General features: G+C 36.3%; 1 long non-coding RNA gene across 1 annotated transcript; it reads left to right on the top strand.

The window, feature by feature from the left end:
* The first annotated feature begins 729 nt into the window (after positions 1–729).
* Positions 730–20,811, top strand: LOC119716228 (uncharacterized). Its single transcript, XR_005264000.2, has 3 exons — positions 730–999; positions 16,943–17,144; positions 17,797–20,811. It is a non-coding gene; the product is annotated as an uncharacterized lncRNA (long non-coding RNA).
* The last annotated feature ends 6,346 nt before the right edge of the window (positions 20,812–27,157 follow it).

The following is a 27,157-nucleotide window of genomic DNA, read 5'->3' as shown; positions in this document are numbered from 1 at the left end:
CCAGCTCTCTGTGGTAGACAACATGCAAACTGTCTGGAAGATTGTGCTTGCCAAGAGAGTATCTGGTCTTTGAGGGAGAGAGATCAAAAATCACAAGAAAATAAATAAAGAGTATTTGTCCACGTGATCATTTGGGGCCACAGCTACCACCTGTTTAGCCATTGCTAATATTTTTATAAGCTTTACATCAAGAAAAGATTTCATGGGGAGACTTGAAGGGGGACTAAGAAGTGGCTTTATGTGAAGGTTTTTTGAGAGTGAGAGCCCAGGAAAAAAAGCATAAAATCACTTATTAAAAACGTAATGAGGGCTGAAATCATTGGGTGATTAGAAATGAAAATTATCACAATGAGGCAATGTCTAAGCACTATGTTCTCAGGGGGACTAGCTTTAGCTTTTTGTTGTTGTTGTTGTTATTCATCAGTCCTGTCCTTTACAGTCATCATCAACCTCTGGGGATAAGGTGAGGTGTTAGATTGTTCCTTCTCCCCCTCTCTCCATTTGACACTTATTATTTCTTTCTTTTTCTCTCTTTTGATAGTCTGTCATTAAAGTTTTTGGGCAATATTCCTTTGGGACCCTGGAGATTAATCTTTGATATGAATAATATTTTCAGTATTTCATATATTGTGGTGTGATGGCTTGTACCTGTCTATTTGTTCTTAGAGAACAAGCTTTCCCTTATAAGAAGAGAGGGGAAAGCCAGGTGGGATGGAGAGAATGTTTCAGTCCATTGGGAGCAGCTGAGGCTCTGTGGGATAGACCAGATTTTTTCCTGACATGATGCTTTGAAGGGGTGGGGAGAGTCATGGTGATGCGATGTAGTCCTGCAACTGGATTTTAGAGTGGGGGAGCCTGCAGAGAGGAGCAGAGCTTCAGGGGGTGCAGAGAAGAAAAAGTTACAAGAAAGCAGCAGCACCTAGGCAGAATTTGTCAAAGGTGAATGGGCTGTCTTCCTCTGCAGTGTCTTGAATGCTGTTGCTCTGTGGCTTTTCCAAGGTAGCTCATGAATGTTTCTAATAATGTTAGAATCCATACTGATGAGCATTTATATTGTGCAGTGGAAAATGGGTAGAAATGTTCTAGGTAGCAGAGATCTGAGGCAGTATGGCCACATGGTGCAATAGACATTGTGGTTCTGGTCCAAAGCAACACTAATATGGGCACAGTGCTGTGTTTTGCAGCTGCACTGAATAAACTTTAGCTTGTTGGCAGGCAGATAGCCCTGGTGTCCTTGCATGTGTTCTTCATTGTTTCTTCTTCAATGATGTGGGGGATGCAAATAAACCAAATTTATTTTCATGTGTTTACTTCTATGTTCCTGAATTGTAAATTAACTCCTTAGCAATTACTCTAATCCTAGAATTTCCAAATATTTGAATTTTGCAATTTGCTGCTGCCTGTACATGCTTTTTAGTCAAGTTCTCTTTCATAGACATCCGTTTCTAAAAGCTGAATGAATTGCATGGTCCTGTGCCAAGAGCTAGCACAGTACTTGTTAATGTGTCGGAACGCAGAATTATGTAGGATGCAATAGAATATAGAAATTACTTTTCTTAAAATTAATTCAAGTGAGAATATAATTAGGGGGTCATAAGAATCCTATGAAGAGGAATACTCAAATATAACCTTAACTATCCCTACTTTTGTTATTAAGCCTCACCTAGTAAGCCTAGGCTCACCTAGTAAGCCTGCCACCTGAATACAGCACACCTCCTCAATGCTTGTTAAAAATGTCTCACTACCACTAAAAGATGCTGGAGATACTATGTGGTAGAATGCCTTACTGCTTACATATGTTCCATTTTCCAACAGCTAATCACCTTTCCAGACCCCGTCCTTACTGGTAGAAGGAGAAAATTGATATCCTGAGCAGGAGGTGGCTAGAGGCTTTCTAGGATTGGTAGGGAAGTGTTTAAGGAGATCCTCAGGAAATGGAGTTTGCCTGGGTCTGACTGTGAGCTAGGGTAAATTCTGTGTTACTAACCATTTTAACTATTAACTGTTTTATCCATCCAAGATATCAGGCTCAAACTGTCCTCATAGCACTCATTTTTCAGTGATGCATTTATAAATTCGTTGGAATAAGTGGAGTGAGAATGTTTTTGCAAATCTGAGCAAGCAGAAGGGGTTTAGGGGGCGAGCAATATGCCTAAATGGTGACAGTCTTTTTTAAATAATTGATTGCTGGGGGGGTAAAAAAGGCGAAGTTTAAACATCTGAAATGTGAAATCTGTTGGAGTGAGATACTTTGAAAAGACTTCAAAATGAGCACCAGGTAAGTTCTGCTGCAAATGAGTAACAGTTTAAGATTTTCCTCTTGATGCTTCTGTGAAAAGCTCACGCATGTAGATGTATCAGGAGGCTCTGAATGTTCCCTGCCTACAAAGCAATAGATTCAAACATCCTTGTTCTGTCTTCTTTCAAATCCTACACTTGCCTTCTGCGGGTCTTTTTGTGCTCTGAAGTAGTGATCCTCCAAGGGAAATTTTCTAATGCAGTAGTCTCTGAAGCTCTGTACAGAGTGTTTCACAGACTTGAGAGGACAGGTTTCTCCAGTGCTCTTAACTGAGCTATAGCCTTTAACTGCAGAGAGAGAGAGAGAGAGAATTCATACACTTCATTATTTTTATTATTATTATTATTATTGTTGTTATTATTATTGTCATTTTATTTTTGCCTGTGATCATATTTTATCAGGTCTGTTTTTCTACTACCTTAAACTTTTAGAATCTTTGACTTTCTTCTATGACTTCTTCCCCCCCCCCCCCCCACCTTTTTGTAATAAAATTTTGTAATAAATTGTAATTTTGTAATAAAAAATAAGAGGCTGTTTTTGGCATAGGAATAGATACGTTACTCATGAACAGAAAAAGGTGTGCAAGAAACTGAGTGATGTTTTATATGATTCTTGGGGCCTCATGCATTCCTCATTGCTCTAAAATTTAATTTGAATGTATCCTTTAAATGAAAAGTGATTATTAAATGACATTTTTTTTTTTTAATTTCCTCTTCACTCTGTTTGCTTTTATCTCAGTCTAAAATTGCTAATGTACAAGGCCTCTTAAGAATATATATGGGTTTTTTAGGGAGATGTTGACACTCTTGGGCACAGGGGACAAGCAGAGCTCTGAACTCTTCCTATGTCCCACTTTCATTGCATTTGGATTATACCTTCTGTGATGGAAATCTTTGGTCTTTTTCATAAAAATGTTAACCTTTAATTTTGTGGCTGAACACTGACTATTTTTAAGTTACTCCCTTTTTTTTATCTTTTTTTTTTTTTTTTTTGAAAAAGATTAATATCCCCTTGCTAGAGAGGGTACTTTTAATAGTGTTACAGATTAGGTTACTAGAATTATTAATCCCTTAGGATGCTTATTCTCATAGATTTTTACTGCATGTCTGCTGATAGAGAAGTTTTCTCATTACTACTAATGATAATGGTGTTAGCATGGTAGCATAATTGCTTTGCATTCTGGTAACATGAATTAAGGGTTAGGGGGTTGATGCTTTTTTCTTTAAACTTCATTGTTTAGTTGACATGTGTTTCCGTTTTGCTCAGTGTTCAGCAGAATATTTTTATTGGTGAAATTCCTTACCCAAATGTAATGCAATGTAGTCATGCAAGTAAGCTGTTAAGGGAAAAGAAAGAAACAGTTGGGGGGAGGGAACAAGTAGAAATCTTTTTACCCTTTCCCTCTTTTTCATTATGTTCTGTTATTCTGTTTTGGATGGCTAAGGGATAGATTTTGATACAGCTAAGAATGCCACGGGGTAAATTGTGGGGAAACATATGCAGGATGGATATGCACTGCTTGCTCTGTAACAATTGCAAGAACTGTTATTAGTGGGTTAGCACTTATTAGGAAAGTGAATAAGCAGCACTGGACCCTGAGGGTACGTTGACACTGTGCAGTAGAGCACAGCACAAACAGTCCCCAGCTAGCTCCAAGCAGGCCGAAGCATCAGCATGGCACAGTGCAGCAGCAGATGAACGCCGACAGCAAAATGGCTGTGCTGGCACGGCAGTTCTCAGCAGTACTAATGAGCACCAGTGACACAGTTAGACTATTTCTGGTTCTGGAACTAACACCTGTGTAGGGCTGCAGACTTTATTCCCTGCAAAGGCTCATGTCATAAGCAATGTAATGTATTACAAAAAGAGTGAAAAATAAAAACAGAAGAAATACATGGCTCTGGATTAGCTACATATGTGAACAGTTATGTTACATAGAGCAACTCGGCTAGATGTTATGGTTTCTGTTGCAGCTTCTACCTTTTCTGACTTATTCTTTTGTGCATGTGTTCAGTACGCTCTGGTGATCCATATACAGTTTATTGCCATTGTGCATTGAAGTCTTTTTTGGTGGTTTGGACCATTTGCAATGTCCATGAATGATGGCTTTAAGCTGGTGCACATGCGTTGAGGTCTCTGATGGTCATGCTAATTGTTCACCAGTTGTTCTGGCACCAGCTGCAGGCTGTGCATGTTACAGCAGCCTGCCATCCACTATTTCTTGGCGTGCTTGTGTAGTGAGGGAGAGAGCTTAGGCTTCTTGGGAGGTGTAACTCACCTGCATCATCCTGGTACTCATCCCAGAGGAAAATGAAGGAAAAATAAACACCAGGGAAGGATGCTTGCGCTAATGCAGTGTGAACCAAAGAAATTTTCCATGAAAGAGCAGGTGCAGTAATCAAGTCATCCAAGCTAAAAAGGAAGCAAAGCAACTAAAAATATATATGTCTAAATATTTATTCATATGCATTTTATATAGTTTTAGTTAATAGTGGTGGTGGGTTCACCTTCATCAGCTGTCAGATGCCCACCCAGCCACTCTCTTGTTCCCCTTCCTCAACAGTAAATATGCTGGAAAAGCTTGTGGTTCAAGATGAAGACACAGAGATCTTTTGCCAGTTGCTGTCACAGGCGACTGGTGTGGGGTTCTCCACAGGCAGCAGAGTGGGTGTCTGATCCAGCATGGCCTGCTGCCCATGGGCTGCAGGGGGATCTCTGCTCCGGTGCCTGGAGCCTTCCTCCTCCTCTCCCCTGGGTGCCAGCAGGGCTGTTTCTCCCCTTGTTTCTGTCAGCTGCCGGGCAGTGCGGTGCCCTCCTTTCTTCCCCAGGCTGTCCCTGAGGCGAGGCACCGCCATCTTGGGTGCTGGGCCCAGCCGTGCCCTGCAGTGGGGCCATTGGGGCCAGCATGGGGCAGCCCCAGCATCACCACATGCAACAACAACACAGCAATACACCTGCACCCACAGGTGCCCACACCCTGTACAAGTGTCAGTAAATTAAACGTTAAAGTTAGAAATTCCTGGCTTTTGTAAGAATAGAAAAAAGACTCACCAAAAACTCAAAAGGGCATGCCACTTCAAACATTTTAAAGTAAGATTAATTTTCCAAGTATGTGTGTGCTATTTTTCTCTTGAGAAACTTCAGCATGAGACAAATAATACCTTGAGGCCTTCATGTGATGATGATAAGTGAGCATTATTGACTTTTTTTTCATTTGCCTTGTGATCGAATTCCTTAACGTTTCTCATGGAACAGAGTTACCAGTGAGGAAGACGAAGAGAAACTAAGGTGCCTGTGGTGATGTTTTGTTTTGTTAGTTTGCTTCTTATAAACACAGCAACTTTGTTGTCGGAAAAGTTTAAAGAAAGAAAGCCTAATGATTCCTGGCTCCATTTCACAGGTTCCTTTCCTGCCACAGGCTGTTTGTTCGCAAAGGGTGTACCTCACAAGGTACACCTCTGTGGCTGCACTTGGCATGGGGTACCGGCCCCAGCCCTATCATTGCTGTCAGATGCAACATGTTGCCTGCAGTGCTGACCAGCAGTTGAAAGGAACCACTTTGACCATTTTCACCTTCTGGTCAAGATGGAAAAGGTTATGTGGAAGCACCAATGTGCAGGCAGCTAGAGCTCCCTTGTTGTACCCTGTGTATATTCGGTCATGTCTCAGATTTGTGTCGTTTTTGCAAAAAGTAGATGATTGTATCTCTGATTCCTGGCAGGTCTCAAACTTTTGCATGTTATTACATTTCTTCAACTTAGCATTCTGGGTGTAGATCTGTCTCCTCCATGATCCATTACTAAATACCTTATGCAATCCAGAGGGCTGGAATTGTAACAACCAGTGTCTGTTAGCATAAATGTCTGAAGCCTTATCTTCTCTGTAAACAAATGAAAAAAATAAGATTTGGGGGAAGAGGAAGATTGGCAACAAGATTAACATTCTTCTAACAGGAGAATGTTATTAATAAAGGATCTGTTTTGAGATTTTTAGAAACCAGTAATTTCATAGTAGTTAGGTCTGTCTTTTTACCCACTCATGATCTCTGATCTTTATTTCCCTCATGACATTTATATTGTTAAAATACATTTAGGTAAAAACGAAGTGTTAAAGCATGTATATATATGTAGGGACAAACAGTGTACAAAGCATAACATATTAAAGAATAGTGATAAATACTAATGGTTTTTTGGTTTTTGTTTTTTTTTTTGTACAGCTACTTTTAAACTGCAAGAATAATTTCAATTTTAATTTTCTCAAATGAATGCAGAGCTATCTCACAAACCATTGATTTCAAAACAAAAGTATTAATTGGAGATCCTGATGTGACATAGGTTACTATTTCTATAAATTATTTGAGAAATTCCAATTTCCAAAAAGCTATTCTTTCATCAGTGGCACCTGTTCTTCACAGACACTGAAATTATTGCATGCTTTCTTCTTTCAAGTGACATAAATGTGCTCTGTGGCTTCACTTCCTTCACTGCATCCTGCTTTGGCTGAGTTTTGCATGCAACTCCATAAAGACTCATTGCCCAAAGGAAGCTTGCTGTCAATAAGGTTTTGGTGTGTAATCTACTGCCACTTGCTACTGGCTATCCACCATTGCTGTCAAAATTAGCATTGGACAAATGCTGAAAACCTCTGCTGTTCCTTCTCCAAAGTCTTATGATGATGTTTTAAGCCAAAATGACAAGCTTTGTCAAGTGACTTGATCTGCTTTTGGACCTAAACAATAACTTGTAAAGGACAAAAAAAAAAGGGGGGGGGGGGGGGGAAGGGAAGATTTGAGTGTGTGTAGGCAGTCTGAATATTAAAAAACAAAAAAACAAAACAAAAACATATACACAGGAGGGTGGAGTTTTTGGTTTTCTGTTTAGATGACCAAATTTGTCCTGTCTATAGTCATAGATGACTGTTTCCTTTAGATCTGAAAGAAGTCTCCTCACAGTTTTTCTTTTTTCTTATTTGTTTACATTTCTCCTCTTATGTGTCTATAGCCTTTTCTGCTATTTAGTGTTCCACACAAACTATCTGTGTCTGTAATGAGATATATCATATTTGAGATGTATATATTTACAGTAAATGTAAACAAATCTGGTTTTATATGATATATGTGTACAGTCAATTAGGAAGCAAAAAGAAACTTAAATATCCTTTTGACTGCCAAGTGACAGATATTCATGCAATTTTTGTTTACTACTGGACAGCTTAATCTTACCTTATGTTTTAAAAATATGATCATGAAGTAAATACTTGTGGTTTGGTTGTCAGGAGTTGGTTACTAGGTCTTGATTATGGAAATACCAAGTTAGTTTCTCTGTTACAGAACTAATCTTCAAATAACATTAGTAGAACTCTGTCATCTTGGTATTATGTTATATCACTCTGTAGAACCAGATGGGAAGGGAAATGAGAATTCCCTTGGTACAAATACCATCTGACAAGAAGAAATAAAACCACCTGTTGTGCTGTGTAAAGGCAGAGTTAAGGCTTCTTAAGACAGATGAAGATTTTTGTTTTTCTTTATTTTTGGCCCATGTAGGCCTATTTCTTTCTTTCTTACACTTTGTTGGGATTGTTAAATGCATTCCTGAGGCCATAGCCACAAATGCAGTTTATCCAGTGTTGAAAGTTTGTCTCTTTTGGAGTAATTACCAGTTCTTGCACCTCTTCTATGCTCACCTTCCTTCCCTATACATACTCATTATCATGGTTTGTCAATTATCTTCCAAACTGTATTAAAAAGATAACTCTCTACCATTAGCAATTGCTCAGAAGTTGCTAATAGCTCTCATGAGAGCACTTGTCTCACCCCATATCTCCCACCTTATCAAAAGGTCACATTAATTACAGGACCCTTGCTGGGAATAAATCAATGTGTCAATCAGAGACCCACAATTGTACTGCAGTTGGAAAGTAAAAATTCCAGAACAGGTTATATTTAGGGGCTTCTTTTTTTTTTTTTTTTTTTTTTTTTTTTTTTTTTTTGACACTGTATTTGTGAGTTAACTTAAGAACAAGGAATAATGCAGTATGTTGAAAATGAAGGAGTATATATATTTTTAAAATCACATATTTACTTGTATATTTTATTGCAATTATTCATCTACTTAAAATCCTAATACACTATTCTTACTTAAAAAAAAAAAATCTGAAAAATGATCATCTTGAGTTAAAAAGAAAACTTAAAACATAGGAAAATGCATTGAATTCCAGGTATATTCAGTCTCTGGCAAATAATAAATTTTGGTCTTTAAGCATACATCTCTGAATATTTCAATGCTGGATAATAAGAAATTTGAGCTGCAATAAAGATTTCCTTATTTAGTCTTTTTAAGAGTGTGAACAGACCTAGAGACTGTTATACTTAAAATTTGTAGGGCTCTTTGCTTTATGGGGTTGTGTTTTGTGAAACAAAACAGACAGTTTCTAACTGAAATGATAGTAAATGAGAACTGCATTAACAAATAGGGGAAAACATTTATTTTATTCACTCCTTCACTCCTTTTTCCTCCAGTATTATATTCCACTGAATTATTATAGTCCAGTATTATTATATTACACTGTTTTCCAGCAGTGATAGACTGCATAAAAACTCATTCACAGACTGCTGTTAAATCCCAAGATTTAGATCAAGTTCTCATATATTGTTATTACCACCAGCGTGGTTCTTCAGGATCTTAATTGTGTGCTAACTACTCAAGCAGGTTAACGTAAAATTTAATTTGTGCTCATCAGCTTGAGGCTACAGAAATGCGTAATAAACTTGATTTATAAACTTCTAATTTTGCTCACCATTAAATAAAAAATTATTTGTGTGTGCATATGTCAGTATTGGAGAGGAAGCAGTCTAATAACTTTCTAAATATAGTTGGACTGGTTATGTTACATCCATTTAACATGATGTCTGAGTCTTTGTTTTAGATCCAGACATCTTGAAGTCTGATTAATGTTGAGAAGCAAAACTGGAAAGTTTTCACTTATCCATGTGGGGAACTCAAGTAGAGACGAAATACAGGAAAGCTATAGGCGAAGATTCTCTGGATACCAAGATAAAGGGAAGATATAGCAGTGGATAATTTCTTATTTTGCATAATTTTTATTAATTAATTTATATATATATTTTTACATGAACAATAGTAGCTTCATCATGAGTAAGTTATAAAAAAATAATCACAAAACATTGTCTCTCTTTTTCTCTTTCACCTCCCTCTTACTGTTCCAATAGAAGAAAAAGTTATGTTTGTGGAGAGGGGAAAAAAAAAAAAAGAGTATTTCTTAGTAATGCAGTAACTTCTAAAGTAGGTTTATAAAAATATACAATATTTGTATTATATGAAATGGCCTCAACTTGTGTCAGGAGAGATTTAGGTTGGATATTAGGAAAATGTCTTCACTGAAAGAGTTGTGAGGCAGTAGAACAGGCCACCCAGGGAATTGTGTGAGTCACTGCCCATGGAGGTATTCAGAAGACACACAGATGTGGTGCATAGGAACATGGTTTGGTGGTACACTTGGCTGTGCTAGGTTAACTATGATCCTATTAGGTAACTGTTATAGGGATTTGAGAATCAATTAAAAAGAAAGATTTCTTATTTATTTGTTTTTATTTTAACATCTGCCCAAAGTGCTACTGTAACAGTCTGCTACAGAGATCAGAATGATGTGACTTGGGAGTGTAAACCAGGCTGTGCTGAGTAACCTGTTGTGCCAAGAGAGCCCAAGTGGAAGTGGAGGACTAGCTGGCAAGTACAGCATGTTTTGGTGGCCTGTCTGTTGTTCCTGTCTGTGGGGAGCACTGCATCACATCATCACAACGGTGGCCCCTCATCTCTGAGAGCAGCTGAGGCTGTTCTGCTGGTCCAGTGCTTTCTTGCATTGAAGCTGTTGTGGTTTAATGTGGCTCGGTACCATGCAACTCACCTGCCCACCCCACTCCCCCCCCAACTGTGGGGAAGGGAGAGAACTGAAGAAGGTGGCCAGGGGGCACTGAAAGAACTTGGGGTTGAGGTGAGGACAGTTTAATAGGAAGGAAATGGGGGAGGGCAGACAACAACAACAACAAATGATGCACCGTGCAGTGGCTCCGTGACTGGTGCCCAGTCCCTAAAGTTTTACAAATTTAGGTCAAAGATGATCACGTGAAATAACAAAGTGTTGTATGTATATATGCCAAGATGACTTATCACATATATAAAAAAAAAAAAAGTAGATGTTAGGGATGACACAAATAAATTAGGTGTTATGAATTAATATACAATTTTGAATAAAAAAAAAAAGTTTAAAACCTAGTTGGTCTTGTTACTTGATGTTCTTTCAGAAATTTGTTATTCAGGAGGAAGCATTCTAATTTTCCCTCATAGTTCTGAGCGTGGTAGGAATTATTAGTTTAATTTTGGAATTTGTGTAATACTCTATTCGAATCCAGGTAAATCTGAAGTATAAATGGGGCAGGCATATTGGTTTAATAAAGATGATACCTGTAGGCATAAAAGCAAAATCTAAGTTTGTTTCTGGATTATGTGTAACAAACTAGTCATTTAACAGACTCTGAGAGGTAGATACCTCAGTAGAGAAGAGAGGAATTGATCTGTCTTGCAGGACCGCACCTAATTTTTTTTTTTTTAAATATTGGAAAAATCATTTGTGTCTGAAAATGTTTCAAAACTAGCATGCCTTATCAAACCTTATCCATTTCTGATTGGAGCTAAATACTGTTGATGGCTTCTTTTCTTATATTTACTCTGTTATTTTAATTATTTAGTGTAGATAAATAAAGATAGTAACAAACAGCTGGAAGGCAGTCTGGGTTCTGCAATTCATAAATACTAGTATCATCACTCTCCTTTCCTTCCCAATAGTGCTTTGCAGGAAAACGTGAGTGTAGCTGGTGCTGTTAATTAGCAGTGTGCCATTACAGTTTCTGAAAGATATGTTATAGTAGTCATAACGCAACGCTCAGATTACAGGGTTTATCCTGTTATGATGCTGTACTGCATGAAACTATACTGTGTGGAGCAAGAAGTATCTTCAGAATAAATTTATAATAGCATGAATAATTTCTAATAGTAGAGTTTACATTAAGTGAAGTTGAGTTATTTCACATGTGTACCTTGATTTCACTTAGGCAAAATTAACTTCTTTGAGTTGTCTAAGAAATGCTGTCATAAATGTGGCCCCAATTGGGATTGGGATGGGATGTCTGAGTGTGGGTAGTTCCTGGCCATACTGCAGTGTTTATTCGTGGTTTGGGACAAAGATTTTCATTGCCATGCTTCTCACTATCATCTATCTATAAGTTGATAAGTTGCTGCATCTGGAGTTACCTGTATTTTGAGTTTCCACCAAAAGGTCTCTCTTATCTCTCTCTCCTTTTTTTTTTTTTTTCTTTTTTTTTCTTGAAAACTATACTCAGAAGAATTCAAGGAAATCGTGAGATTTCTGCATAAACTGCCTAGTTTTACAGTGCATGGTAAACTGGATGCATCCAGGATGCATCTGACATATAAACAAAATAGCATGTGAAGTGCTGCAAAGCATAAAGCCTGTGGGAAGTATGGCATATAGTTATTGCTCATGATTTATCACAGGAAGTAGGGTGTGTCCCAGATGCACTCGATTTACTCTGCGTACTTGTGAAAAGGTATTAATGTTTTTCAGAGTGTAGGGCTCACTGTTGTAGTTAGGCAAGTCTTAGAAATGTGACAACATTGTTCATATCGGAAAAAAGTTTAGTAATTTTTTAATGTCCATAAAATGGTCATATGTGGTGATGATGAGCTGAATATTAACGGAAAAACTTTTGAATGAACAGCATAGTGTTCATTATGAGGCCAGAAGTTGATTTTTTTTTTAATTAAATCAGCATTTAAGAGTTGGATCATGAACATGAAGGTCATACATCTTGAAATGTGCTGTTATATTATGCTAGATAAAGCATTGGAACTATTCCAATCTTATTTCCTTTCTGTATTTTTTCTGAATCCCTATTAGAGTACCATGGGCAAAAAAGGAAGAGATTCAACTAGCCTACATTCTAATTTGTAAATTATACTGTTTGGTCTTGTGAATTGCAAAGTATTCTGGTTTCTCATCCTCGAGGCCATCTAATATCTAAGTGGAGTACACGATAAACTTCTGCTTCTAAACAACATTACTTGCACATTTGAAGAGAAAGATTTAAATGTTTTGTTTGACATGAGCTTAATGCTCAGCATCCTGTTGGTAGAACCTAATTGGAAGCTTCCAAAGTGGGTTTATTGTTAAATGTGGTTTGTGGAGGGTGGTGGGTTGCATTCTGCTGCAGTCAGTGAATGGCCTCCTCTTGTACCTCTAGTTCCAGAAACAAAGCCAAAGTCCTCGTGGAGAGAGAAGGATGACAGCAATAAAAAGGTGCAGCTGCATTTGCTAAAGAATACATTTACTTGCTAAAACTCTTACAAAGTAATGAATACTAGAATTCTAACTTGGGTTGCAGATCTACTTGTAACGTACCCATATTAGGAAAATATTGTTAACCTGCATTACTCCAGATAATTGCAATCAGACAGCAACTGCAATGGTATACACTGTAGGACCTCTATATTATTGCTCTATTGCAAGTCCAGTAGAACTACTGCTACTTCCTCCTACCATGTTTTTGAGCAGTCTTTTCTCATCTACTTACCAGTGAGATGATCAAGGAAACACGAGTATTGTTTTCAGTGTAGTGGTAGTTCTGTGCTGTTTGAGTATTTTAAGGTATGATGCTGGTATGTCATTCTGCACAAAATCATTAAATCATTCATTTCAAGGAGTATTTAAAACACTTTTCATGTGTGTCTCTGGATAAACATACTTTTTTTGGACTTTAATTATTATGATGATTGTTTATAAAATACAAAGTTGTTGGCAATAGCACATGAGTAACCATAGTTGTATTCTACAATTGAGGAACGGACAGCCTGAAAAAAAAAACATCTTTTATTCATAATTTTTACCTTTGTAGAGCTAGTTGATTGACTGGTTTTATTCATTACCTGGGAAAGTCATTTACATATGAACAGTACATTCTTAGGTAATTATAATAATTATTAAAGAATACCTCATTAGCTACATTGATTCTTTTGACAATAACTAATCATGAATCAACTAAAATATAGAAAAATAATACTTCAGTGTTTTATAGTGTGTGTTAATTTCATCCATTTCTGCTGACTGGTATTGCTCTTTCAAAAGCAAATCTTTAAACATTTCAGGTAGTTAAAATTTGTCCTACAGGTAGGTTGCTTAAAAATACTAAAAGATTTAGAAACGGCTTCTGCATGCAAGGGTGGTTCCCCCTTCTGTATCACGCCGGTGGCAGGAGGCTGGGCAGAAGGTGAAGCCCCCTCTGCTCCTGGGAGTTCACAGCTGGGGGAGCTCAGAGGAGGAGGCCGGGTTGTAGTCAGAGGAATAAGCATTGTAAACCTTATTTCCAGACTTCCTGAGAGACAACAGCTTTTGACTTTGTGAAAAAGTTACAGTTTTATATGTTGCTGATGATGACTTTTCAGCCAAAGAATGCCAAAAGGCATTTATTAGCTGTAGCTGCTCTATTGATAAAGATAATTTTAAATAAATACACATAGGTCTGCTTTCCAAATGAAGGATCAAAAGGAACTCTTTCAGAATGCCTGCAGAAAGTATGAGCTCTTAATTTTTATGCCAGACTTTTCTGAGGCAAAAGGCAGGGACCATTAAAGTAGTTTCGTTCTGCCAAGGTATTTATAATGTAAGTAAAAAGAAAAAAAGCCTATCGTAAAATAGAAGTGCCCATCAAAGCTTCATGAGAACATTTGACAAGCAATTTAACTGTCTAACAGTAGAGTATTTATTGCAGGTAGATAGGACATTTATCTTTTAAAATTTTTGGATGCCTTTTGTGTTAAGTTAGATATTATAATTAAATGTAACTGTGTTATTGTATTGCAATATAATTGTATGGAATGAGATATAGAGGTAATTTTAAAACCTCCTCTGTATAGTATTTAAAAATATTTTGCCATTCCTGCAGTAGAGTTATCTTGAATCAATGATTTTAATGTAGGTACATTAATCCATTAATCATATTCTATTCAATAAGAACTGAAGTAAATTTACACATCCAATTGCTTATTTATTTATTTATTTATTTTTATGAAAGCTGGGAAGGTATTCTTTCAGCTGTCTGTATTTTCCATGTTCTGGTGAGGAGACATCATGAAAGCCTAGTGTTACTATATCCTTGGCCCAACTCCAAAATTCTTGTAATTCTTGACTGTTAGGCATCCATGTTTTGGAGGCAGGGGAAGGAATAATGAACTTTTCATTAAGAAAGTATCAGGATTAACAGAGGAAAACATTTTGGTAGTATTTTCTTGATGTATCCCATTTAAAAATACTGACTTTTTTTAAGCAAGTGATAAAGCAGTACTTTACAGCTAATCAGCTATTAGAATATCTGAGAATGCATATCTAGTAGTAACAGCTCTAAAAATGATATTCATGTGCCATGAAAGAAAAATCATGTTTTTTGGGGGGTTACCTTGTTATTTGTACTGTATGGCCCTTTTAAAGGTGACGTTTTTGTTGTTGTTGGTTTTTTTTGTTTGTTTTTTTTGTTTTTCCTCCAAGATAAAGTTCTTCAACACTCATGGGACTTAAGGCTGTCTGTAGTGAATTGTCTCAGGGAGGTAGCTGAAGCGTTCTGGATTGTGTGCCTGGAGTGCCTCCTCCCCTCCTGGATAAAGACCCTCCTCATTCCAGGTCACTCTGTAAATCCAGAATTCTGGGTGGAATCGGTACAGACAAACAACAATGAGAGGCTGAGGGTGTTTTTGCTGGTCCCACAAAGCGTGTAGAGATGTAAACAAGGAATCTGGATTGCAGGTAGGCTGCTGTAGCTGCAGGGATGAATGATTCAGTTTGACTCTGGAAGCTACTCATGCAATGGATAGCTGTCTTCCAGACCTTGTAGCACACAGATGTATATTCACCTCAGCATGCATTAGAAGTCAATGTGATTTTGCCTTTAAAAATAAATGGGAATTTTTTTGTTAAAAAATTAACAAATGGTTGTTAATTATGTTAAATTACATGAATTAGTGGAATTTCTAGCTAGTCTTGCAATGCCATCCTATGTGTGCATTTGAGTGTAATAGACAGCATCAGTTTGTCTATCTGCAGTCAAAAAAAGTGAGGAAAAAAAAATCCCTACTACATATATGCTTTGTAACTTGCATGTGGTGAAAAGTACCATTTTTAAAGCAGAGGAAAATACAATAGTGCTAACAAAACAAGCATTTTGTAAACATTTAAAATTCTTTTTTTTTTTTTTTTTTTGTAAAATCTATAAACACCATATACTCCAGCTAACAATTTGGTTACGGTTTATTGTATTTACTATTAAATACATCACTACTCCGTGTTGTGTTTACTAATGTGTTTTCATCTAATGTGTGGCTGACATAACGTCATACATTTTATGAACAAAGCAAGGATACACAGCTGCGCTATTAAAAGTTCCTTAAAATATAGTTCATGCCAGGGTCAAAAGAATGTTTAATTCTCTTGGTTCTGGCTGGAAATGATTTTTCATCCAAGATGGGTAATTCAGAAATAATTAAATCCCTTTTAGATTGCCTGCAGGCAACTTTATTATTTAACTTTATTATTTTTGTAACTGCCTGGATTCTGAGCCAGCATGATAGATCTGTAATTGTTTTCGTTTCTTTATCTGCCACTTTTATTTTTTTCTCCCCTCTCCCTACAGCAGGCATTGTCTTCATTTTGTTTTTTGCTCCGAGCATGCTGTTGGTACACAAGAAACAATAAAAACTAATCACAGTCATCAGCCACTTTCTGTAATCCTTAGGGCTTTAGTAAAACCTGCCAGCGCTGAGAGGTCTTTCGCATGTAGCATGATAGAGCTCTGCAGCCAGCATTGCATGCTGTGGTTCTTAACGTGGTCCTGGGGCTGACCTACTGCATGAATCTGTGCAGGTCTCTTTACCTTTCTATCCCTAAAACAGGCAACACGCAGAGCATGTGCAGCCTAGCTTATTCAGACGGCACGTTCTCCAAGCCATGTGCTGTTGTTACTCGGTCTAAGTTTCTCACTGCAGGGGAGGCATTTGGTGGCAGTGTCTTAGCAGGAAGATGTTGTAATGTTAGTGTAAAAATATCTTCTGTTTGGTGACCATTCCTGAATCTATTGGGGCTGTCATCTGTTGAGACCCTGTCATGGCAAAGCATTATGCAGTCAGCAATCGGCAATTTAGATGCCCATACCATTTCGGTTATGTGTTCAGTTCCATTAGATTCAGTTGTATTCACAAGTGATGAATCTGGGCAAGCTGCAATGTCTTTCTACGTCAATAGTAAAGTGAAATGTACCTTTATTGTATGCTATGAAAATTGTAGTGTTTCTCCCATCTGCAATTTTCTCTTGTTTTGGTATTTATAAACAAGCATGTTTGGTTTTACTGTTCTGTCGCTTTAAGCATGCTTTTAACCAAAAAATAAAAAATAAAAAAATAATGGAAATATTGCTTTAAACTTTTATTTCAGAGAGATTTATTTCTGTATGAGTTGGATTTACACCTGCTGTTCTGAGAAACCTTCCCCCTCTGTCTTTTCTAGCTGTCGCCCTATTAAAAATCTGTGGCCAGATTGTGGAAGGTCTGGCTGAGGGTTCGCAATCTCACAGCACCATTTGTCAACTGAAGATGAGAAAAGAACTCGGAACAATTGGATTCAAGCCTCGTTCTGCCTCACTTTTATAGCCTCTTTTTACAGTTTCTCACTGGGTCTGGAAAGAATGCTAAAAGTCAGATAATGGAAAGTAGGTATCAGAACGCAAACAATAGTGTTAAATAACTCATCACCCAATGTGAATTGATAACACTGCTCCTTGAAATTGTATTTTTGATTTTTTTTTTTTTTTGATTTTGGCTATTTATGATGGCCATGGTATAACACATCTTAGAGCAACAGGGAGAGCATGCCAGCTGAAAATCTACAACAACTAGTTATAGTATAAATATTCAGCTTTTGTTATTGGTGTAGAATGATATTGCAGCTTGCCTAAGTTCATCATGTGGGAATATGGTTGTCAGTGATCTTTTTAGTTAAGTCTTCCTCCTAAAGTATAGATTTGGCATTTGAAATGGCAGTGGGGAGAGAGCAACAGCATTTTGCCATTTGAAAGAGGTGTCATGTGCTGTTTAAAAAGTGAGGCATGTGTAACAAAGCTAGCAACTTATTTCTTAAGGGGCATGGTGCTGTTGGAGAAATCCATGGAGTCGTGTGACTACCTTTCCATAACTTGGAGGCTTTAAGTCAGCTATTAACATCTCAGAATACCCTAACTGAAGTAGATTTCTTATTTTAGTTCAGAAATTACAGTCTGAGGCAGTTTACTGACCATGTATTATCACTGTAGAGAATAGTACTGCATCCCAAAATACTCAATTTAGAACTTTTTTCTCCCCCAGGACGTGGCAGTTTTCTGGAGCACTGGAGGGTTCCACAGGAGCTGCCCCCAGATGCCTTCTGTATTGCCTGGACCTGGTGCTTCCAGCTGTCAGCTCTGGAGCTGATATAGCAGCCCTGTGTTTGAGCAGCTGCAGCCCTGGGAAAGTTGTCTTACAGAGTGAAAGGACACCCAGGCTTCTGGCAGAACTGCCAGGTGGCCTCACAGGAGGTGGGCACAAAGATTTTAGCTCTGCAACTCAGGAATAGCATGTTTTGCCAGAGCAACAGCTCATCAGTTGCTGAGATCGCTTTTCTTTTAATGAAGGTTTGGCTTCTGTCAGCAGCCAGCATAGAAGCCCTGAGGACACAGCTGAACAGTTTTCTGTGTAACACTCCTATGAAACTGAAAACAGCCTGGGGTCTGAAATAGTTCAGGGTCCTTTCCAAACCTGTGTTGATGTTGTGGGCAATATTGCAATATATATTTTATCTGGAAACAGCTGTTTCACCTACCCTAACTCTAAAAAAGGCAGTTTTAATTATAATTATATTAAAAAGTTTATATTAAAAGCTTTTAATATAAGCCTACAATAAAAGATCAAATTCTTAGAAATTATATATTTTGCATAGAAGAAATCAGAAGTAGCCAATATGCTGTTTTGTCTGCAAATCTATTAGGCAAATTTCTCAGCTGCTACTCAGGGAAGTGTGCTAACCAACTTGGATATAAAGCTCAGTTTAGTTCCCAGAGAGATTTGAAATGGGAAAGTGATGTTATTCTATGAAAAAATACAGATTTTTCAAGAATCCATCTCTTGTTACTCAAAACAAGGATTTTTTTTTTTCAATATTCCAACATATTCTTCGCACCTTTTCTCTAGAAGTGTGTGTAGCACAATACAAAATGATGACATTCCAGCAGGAGATTTCAAAGATGGCAGAAGCAGCTTGAAGCACAGTCTGTTTATTGTCGTCTTATATCTGAATAACGGAATTAGACTGCCTCCCATTGGGAGCAATCCAAGTAGCTAGTTGAATCAAAATATCACACCTAAAGTAAAAAGAGCTGTCATTTTGAAACAAGAAATTCTACAATATATGCAATGCATTAATTAAATAAATAAATAAATCCACAATCATCTTATTTTAAGTATTGTGATTAAATCACAATAAAACAGATATTATAGTATCAGCTATCATCAAATATTTTGTTTCTCATTGAAATACTTCAGCACTTCCCTTCAAAGTATTTGTGGCATTTCCATTCTGGGAAAAAATAAATAAATAAATAAATAATCAAGTTTCATCTTAACACTGTTTTGAAAGGATTAAATATTAGGTTTTCTTGTAGGACAGTTACTCCACTTTTACTTTTCCCTTTTGTTCTTCTGCATTTTTCCTAATAAAAATTTCCATGTTTGCTCATAAACTTGGAGGTTATGTGAGGAATTCAGTGCACCAAAGGAGGGTGTGTTTTAGCTTGCAAGAATTCTGAATTGCTAGTTTAGATGGCTTATTGTTCAATGGGGAGACCAAATATATTTAAGCTACTTTGTTTCATTGTGGCAAAATAGCTTTTAAGGTTAAATATTTGTTCCTTTTAAAAACAAATAATCTGTTGCCATTGAAGAAAACTGGTATTTGAAAGAGAATTTGGAAGCAAAACAATTCAGCAACAGAATTAATAGCTTCATGGATAAACTGGAGAGTGAATTATCATAGCATGCATACATGATAGGTAGTAGGCTTGTTCAACTATTAACAGTCTAATGCTGCTGCTTTCATTCTGATAGCTACTGTGGGAATGTTTGGTAACAGAATGAGGATACAAGCAGTAGCAGAAAAGGAACGATCATGACATCTTTGGCATTCTTGGTCCTTGCTTCTAATAAGTGAACTTCTGACATTTTTCATTCATATGGTAGCAGGGTTGCAGGAGTATTGAAATAGTCTAGTGGCACATTGGTTCCCTTGGAACCATTTTCCACACAAATATTCCACTTGTTAAAATAGCAACAATAATCATCCCTTGCTGCCCCTGAATCCCATGTCATAACACACTAAGGGTATTGCATAAAAAATAGAAGATATTTATTTGAAAGGCCAAGAAGTGAACTGAGAAAGGGGCAGGATGAAAGGAGGAAAATTAAGTGTTTTGGAGGTTTTTTTGTTTTTTAATTTTATTTTTGAAAGATATTTATCTGTATATATGAAAAACAATCAAAACGGTGCACAGAGTTTGAGACAACTTTCACACCTCTTAAATCCTTTTTTGTTCATTTGCCTTTGACAGGGTATTACATTAAAGGAGGAAAGACTTTCACAGTCTTTCTTTCTGGACTGTCATGCAATAAATTAATTTCTACTTCTAGCTGATATCTGAACATCTTTACATTTGTAAACCTATCAATACTTCAGTTGTTAGAAGCCTTGTTCCATGAACTAGAATAAAGTCAACTTTAGATACAGGTAGTCTTGAAGGAAAAGGTATTGTAAACAAAGATTATATGTACCGTCTGGGCTTACTAAATTCAGTCCTGCCATTTGAAATGGTTTCCAGTGAAATTCCTCCTTATTTTTATTCATCCATCTATGTATATGCACACATACAGTGAATGACAATGTATCTTATATAATTCCAAGAATCAACATAAATGACTTATTAATTCATTATCTGTTTTTATAAAAGATGGAGCATTTTTAAATTTTATTTATTGAACACAACTGTATTTAAAAGCCCGCCAGAAAACAGATGTAGAGCCTTGGCAACCATGGGAAATCATGCGTTTCAGGATTATGAAAGTCAGTGGGACTTATGCTTAATGTAAACTCCATACCTGTATGTAATGTAGCTTGATGTGATATGTAGGTGTAAACTATATATGTATGCTCAAGTTTTGTAACTGGTATCTTGTTTACACAGCATATACGACATGAGGATATTCTCTCCACCAGTCTTTGCCTGTATTCTGAGAGTTGTCTGAGGCTTTCTGATGTAGTGAAAGTGTTTAAAAAAAAATAATTGAGAAAATGCAGTGTTTGATGTTTTGTTATATCTTTTTTAGAGATAAGAGCAGATAGAGGCAAGTTTACTCACACAAATCCACATTATTTACTGGAAAGAAAATGCAAATATATTACTTGCTTCAGAGAATAGCTGTAGGGAGACACTTGAGCATTACGCTATATACCCAAGAGAAGCTTCTATAAGGACAAGGAGAAGCCCTTCAGTAATGTCTGACAAAGCCTACTGAAGGAATATGAGTTTCTTGAAGGCTGTAATTTGCACAACTGTTAACAAATTACAGAAGTACGTAAGATTATGTAAGATTGATCTACTGAAGTTTGCAACTGAATGCTTTAAAAGATACAAAAATGTTCAGCTTTCAAAACTGTTTTATGTCAAAACTGTGACAAATCTATGCAGATTTTCCCCATGGAATAGCACAAGTATTTTTAAAGTGCTTTTAGAAGAACCCAAGTCATCTGTGTGAACATTCATCTGCAAATGTGTCCAGATGCTTTGCGGAGTCTATCTTTGCAAGTTCTCTTTGAACAGATAGGATAGTTGCAGCACCTTGTGAGAAACATGGGTTTTGTTTGGACTGTGTAAAAATACAAGCTTCCTACTCACTTTTTTCCCCTTCATATAGAAAAAAATATTTTTTGTTTGGATACAGCTTTCACCCATGCATTAAAAAAAAAGTTTCTGAACTCAGCTTTATGGGAGCATTAATATTACTAGACAGTAATGGTGCTCTTTGCTGTGAAGTATTTCAGCAGAAAATACTAATGCAAAATGTCATCCATAATTGTTCTGTGAGATATGCTATTTTATTTTCACATCTTACTATACCCTCTCTATTCTCTTTTTTTTTTTTGAGATATGAGAAAATCAGTTGTTTAATTGAGAGCTATGAATACAATTCATTTCAGATTCTTACTGGGATGGTCTTGCTTGAAAACAAATTTTTAGGTTGAACATAGGGATAGCTTCACAACTTGCAAGTGGGTTTATTTTTCTTACTGTTTCACCTCCTGCTTCCTATTCTTCTTACATACTTCCTATTCCTACTCTTACATAGCCCTGTGCATAAGGGATCAGAGACTTTAAGTTTGGATGATGAGTGCTTTCTGTGTGCTTTCATGCACGGTCAAGAGGACAGTTTCATTTCTGCGTGAAAACTGTTTTCTGTTTAAGTCACTCCAAACCACTTGCCTTATAAGGCTCTGAATTATTTCATACAGATTGTTTTTAGATAAATTTGCCTTAATTTTGAAACTTGTTTGCTTATCTAATTGTGCTGTAGGTTATTGCTTGAAGACTTGAGGGTACTTTCTTATACAAGTCTGTTATAATGAGCCCCGACTCTTCTGAAACTTAAAACAGTCAGGATCCCTCAAACATTATGATAATCTTTTTCAGGACAAAAAAAAAAAAAAAAAAAAAAAGTTAGTAAAGCTAACTCCCTGATAATTTCAGGGGGCAGAACTATTCTATAAGAAAGGAATTAATGTTTCTAAGGAGTGCAAAAATAACACAATCTACTTCTTCCTTTGTGCCAATTTAAGTTTGTTTTTTTGTTTGTTTGTTTGTTTTTGTTTGTTTGTTTGTTTTTAAGCAAAAAGTGAAAAAGAAGAAACACATGCAAAAGTTTAGTGCTTACTGATTGTATTGAGAAGGAAACCAGGCATACAAAATGACAGGAACTTAAAAGGTTTCAGTTCACATTTTAAGAAGATAATACAAGGAGATGCATGCCCCTTATTAACTACATGCCCTTTCAAGCCAACCTAGAGTCCTTCAGTTTCCTCCTCATCCTCATTCCACCTGCATCTCTTGGGGGGAAAAATACAGAGCTGGACTCCTGCTTACATTGGGGATGATGGGGAGTTTCAGTTTGTGCAGAGGCTAAATGCTCTGCACTTCCTTCTGCAGGAACAGCATCACCGGATCATGAAATGAATCCCTGAGCCTGTTTTTGAAAATCTGGCAAATTTCACATTGGAATATGCATTATCATTATCTAGATACCTAGAAATGGAGTGATGCTGTGAGGTATGGCTTCCACTAAGAGTACACACATTTAGCATTTCAACTGCACTTACTGTATGTGAAGTTCAATTGATCTGGCCTAACATGGCATAAAGGGACAGTGATGCTTTGCACCAAAGCAATGTTTTCTTGCCACTTAGTGTTTTTGATTCCAGCAAGAAACCTTGAGGAAAGGTTACCATCATTTTCATTTCTTTGTCAGTTGAGTGAATTATACACACAATTGCATGTATTAACATCTATATTCAGATACTAATCCAGTAGTGTGAATTTTTTCACTTTTTTTTTTTTTCAAATTGTATTGTTTTTCATTAGAAATACTTTAAAAAAGTTTTTACTGTAAGTTTCTTATTTATATACTGAATTACCACTGTCTATCCGTACTTCATGTTATTTTGTTAAGCTGGAACAGTAAAACTGATTTTTTTTCTCTTCTCTTAACAAAAGTATATTTTCCAGAATCAACTTCCCAAACATATTAGTTGTATTTTTATGATACAGCTTACCATTTTAAGAACACTTCAGTTGCTCTGCAGTATTAAAGAGCATCCAATTAAATTAAGTTGGCATCAAGGAATATGTTGTGCTCCTGCAAAAGGAAACACTCTCACAACTTATAGAGAAATCTTAATGTCAATGATCACTTTGCTTACGTATTTATCCTAATTATAAAACATTTTCTTATTTTAAGTGAATCTTACATAACATTCAAAGTGTCTATTTTACATTTCAAATTGAAAGCTTCTCTTCAATGTAGCTCTCAAACTATAATATTCAAAAGCATAAAAGGATTCTACTTATAGAATTATAGAAAGTTTCAAGATATATATTTTGAACTTCCTTTTGTTTCCTTTAAATTGTTGACATTACATAATAAATTACATTCTCTTGCCTCAGGGATGTATGCCTTAACAACGCAATGCCTAACATTCTGTCTTTATTGTTCTTTCTTTGCAGTTTCCAGGGAGACCAAAGTTTAGGACACAATCTCAGGATGAGTTCAGAGTGTTCACTTCATCAAGCCGTGATAATTGACAGGGTTGATAAACTAGTAAGGAGAATTAGTGAACAAATAAGGATAAGATGAACTAGATGAGTGTACTGTGTTTGTGAAAAATTGAATGAAAACATATAGAAAACAGCTCTTCTTCAGTTGCCTAAAAACAAAATTTTCAATTATAAATGTAAAATATAAACCAACATTTAGTAAACTTTCCTATCTCACCAGAATACTACTATATTCATTAGGATGTGTATTAAGAATATGTCTGTCTTAATTTTGCTGTGTTGTACAAGCTTCAGATCACATTCCCTGAATCCCACAGGAAAGCACTGATTCTGTAGTTCAGATCACCATAGTCTGTACCACTGCTTCTGCTATGGATATTTACATAGCTCAAAGCAAAAGGCCTTGAACAAAGAAAGTAACAACACTTCTATAATCCACAAAGTTTGCAGTAGTTAAGGGGCATGAAGTTCATCTAGCTTTTTTAGAATGAAGACATATTTCATTTTAAGAGCTTTCATCCTAGCAGCAGCTGTGTGAAGCTGGGCACTATAATGGTGTAGCCTGTGGACGAAAGAAAGTAACATTAGGGATGCCCATACATTTGAGTGCTTCAGAAATTTATGGGGTAGGTTGGACAATTTGAAGATTCAGTATCTGTAATGTCTTATCTTCAGCAGCCCTTCTCTGGGGGAAAGCCTTTTTGTGGAGTTTCTCATTGTCTAGGCTATTCTAACACTGAATCCTTCCTGAACTCTCTAGTGTGGGCTTGCCAGGGTATCAAAAGAGGAGACCTAACATGTTCCTATAAACATTGCAGATTCTTACTTTATATGCTCTGGAATGTTCAGAATCATAGCACAGGAAGTTCTGTTTTATATCTCTGGATTATCTAAGTGTAAATTCACAAAGAATAGCTATGAATGGGACCCTGGGAAGTCATTTAGATCTTTCTGGTCCCTAACACTTCACAAAAGGAATGCAAGTCCACATTTTTGTTATTTTGTCTTTTTTTTTTTTTTTTCCCCCTCTAAATAGTTACTGTTGCAGACCTGTACATATATATTTAGTTTCTAAGTGACTTGGCATACATTTTTCTGAATTATGAAAATAGTGGCTGTATCATGTGAAAATCTGCAGGAAATCTGTCTTAGATCCAGTAGTGTTGAGTAATTTTGTTAAGGAACTGAATGATGGAATAGATGGTACACTTATCAAGCTTAAGGCAACAAAAAGATGGTTGGCACTGTCCTATATCTCGAAGCCTGAGTTAAAATTCAAACTTGTCCTTCATTTTTTAATGTCTTTTCTCTCATTTGTCAATTCCTTAAGTAAGAATATTTTTAATAAAAATTAAAAAATGAAGAACTTCACAGGTTCACAAGATGGATATGACCTAGTAACATCAGGCTGACATTTGCTTTATATATAAAAGACAATACTTGAGTATTGTCTTTACAATACAATTGTATTTTACTCAACAGTAGTCAGGCTGTGTGTGTTCTAGGAAATTAAATGTGCCAGAGGCTGTCACAAAAAAAATGCCACAGGATGGCAGATATGTCTGATAGCAAACCATTATGCCACTAACTACCTTTCAGAAGAATATGACTAGATCTAGACCACATGCCGAGAATTGTTTCTTTCATATCTTTGAGAATTATTTTGAAAAAATGGTAGTTCATGTTGGTCAAACTATGACAAAGGACCATTCTAACAATTTAACAGTATAAGAAATTAAATTTCACAGCCTGAAAGTATTTCCTGGAAGTGTTTCTTTTACTAGTACAAACATAAGCATTGTCTAATACTTTCAGCGATGGGTATCTCAATGCAGTTACATAAGACTGAAAATTCACAGGCAGAACCAGAAATAATAATAATAATAAAGATATGCAATAAAATGACTTATAAGGAGAGATTGAATAAATTGCAAGAATTTATCCTAAAGAGTTGATTGTCCTTTCTTCTCCCTCCCTCCTATTACCTCAGTGTTTTTCAAATAAGTAAAAATATGACACTGTTCTGATCCAAAAAATCAGAAGAATTTATATGGTAATCATGACGTGAGGTATTAAGTAAATTTTAGCACAAAATCCTCAGATAAGACATGGAAAACATTCTGTTCTTAAAACAGGTTGCTGAAGAGATTATAGGGACCCCCATTCCCAGATATCCTTCTAGCCATGGAAATATTCCTTTAAGAATGACATTGCTATAGGTATTGATGAGGAAGGAGGAAAATGAAATGAATTTCCTTCTTGCCATGGTTGTCTTGAAACAACTTTACATTGCTGAATGTATTTGGGGAAAGTCATCATATCCCCCTTACATTAGATATGCCCTACTTCAAAGCAAAATCAGTTTTTATTTTTGACATATTTTTATTTGTGATTAAAATCTTTTAGATGCAGTCATACCCAATCTTGTGTATGCAAGCAAAATTAGTGGTTCTTTATTTTTTTATCTTCACAGTTACTTGCCAACTGATAGCCACATCATTATATCTCAATAAACAAATCTGTATTTAGTTGGCAGTTTCACATGCCATAGGTGTTTCTTCATCTTGTTTTCATACACTGCTGTCAAGGAATGTTTGTCTGGGCTGTGTTTATTAGATATCTCCTGGCATATGGATGCTCTTTATTTAATATTTGAAGGAGTTGTACTGAAGGTGAGCTGCTATTCCATAAATGTCCAAATATGTGTGTAGGTTAGGTCAGATGTTTTTCTGTTTGCTTTCTTTCAAAACCGGGGAGGAAAGAGAAAAAGAAAAAAACTTAACCTCATATCTTCCAGTATGAGCTTAGTGAAACTGTAAAATTATAAAACTAAGTCCCAGTACTGATCTCTGTGGTACTTGACTCCATGTGGATGTCAAAATTGCAATTATAACTGGATTTAAATTTGTTTCTTATGGAGTGAGAAATAACTAGGTTTAAAAACAACTAATTTTAAAGCTTGTTCACAGTATATTCACCTTTTTCACTGCCATGCTAGTTTAAAGTTCTGCATCTGATGGCAAGCCATTAGTTTCAACAAGAGGTGATATGGTTTCTGTGATTTTCCACTTAAGCAGTGGAAATGGAAGTGTTTCATTTAGACTGACCAAGAATCCCATATATTTATGTTTTTCCTTATCAAGCATTATCAAAATACTTCAACTGTTTTTTGTTTTGTTTTGTTTTCCCAAACCTTCTGCATCAGCTTTATGTTCATATATGTACCAGTATGTGTTCTTCAAAATTCCTATTTGCACAAGATATCCAAATTTTTCAGGTTTCCTGAACTGTTTCTTGTTGCTGTGTTTCAAGGTAAG

The sequence above is a fragment of the Anas platyrhynchos genome, chromosome 2 (assembly GCF_047663525.1).
Source record: "Anas platyrhynchos isolate ZD024472 breed Pekin duck chromosome 2, IASCAAS_PekinDuck_T2T, whole genome shotgun sequence".
NCBI classification, from domain to species: Eukaryota; Metazoa; Chordata; class Aves; order Anseriformes; family Anatidae; genus Anas; species Anas platyrhynchos.
This window is presented reverse-complemented; position numbering and strand designations above follow the sequence as displayed.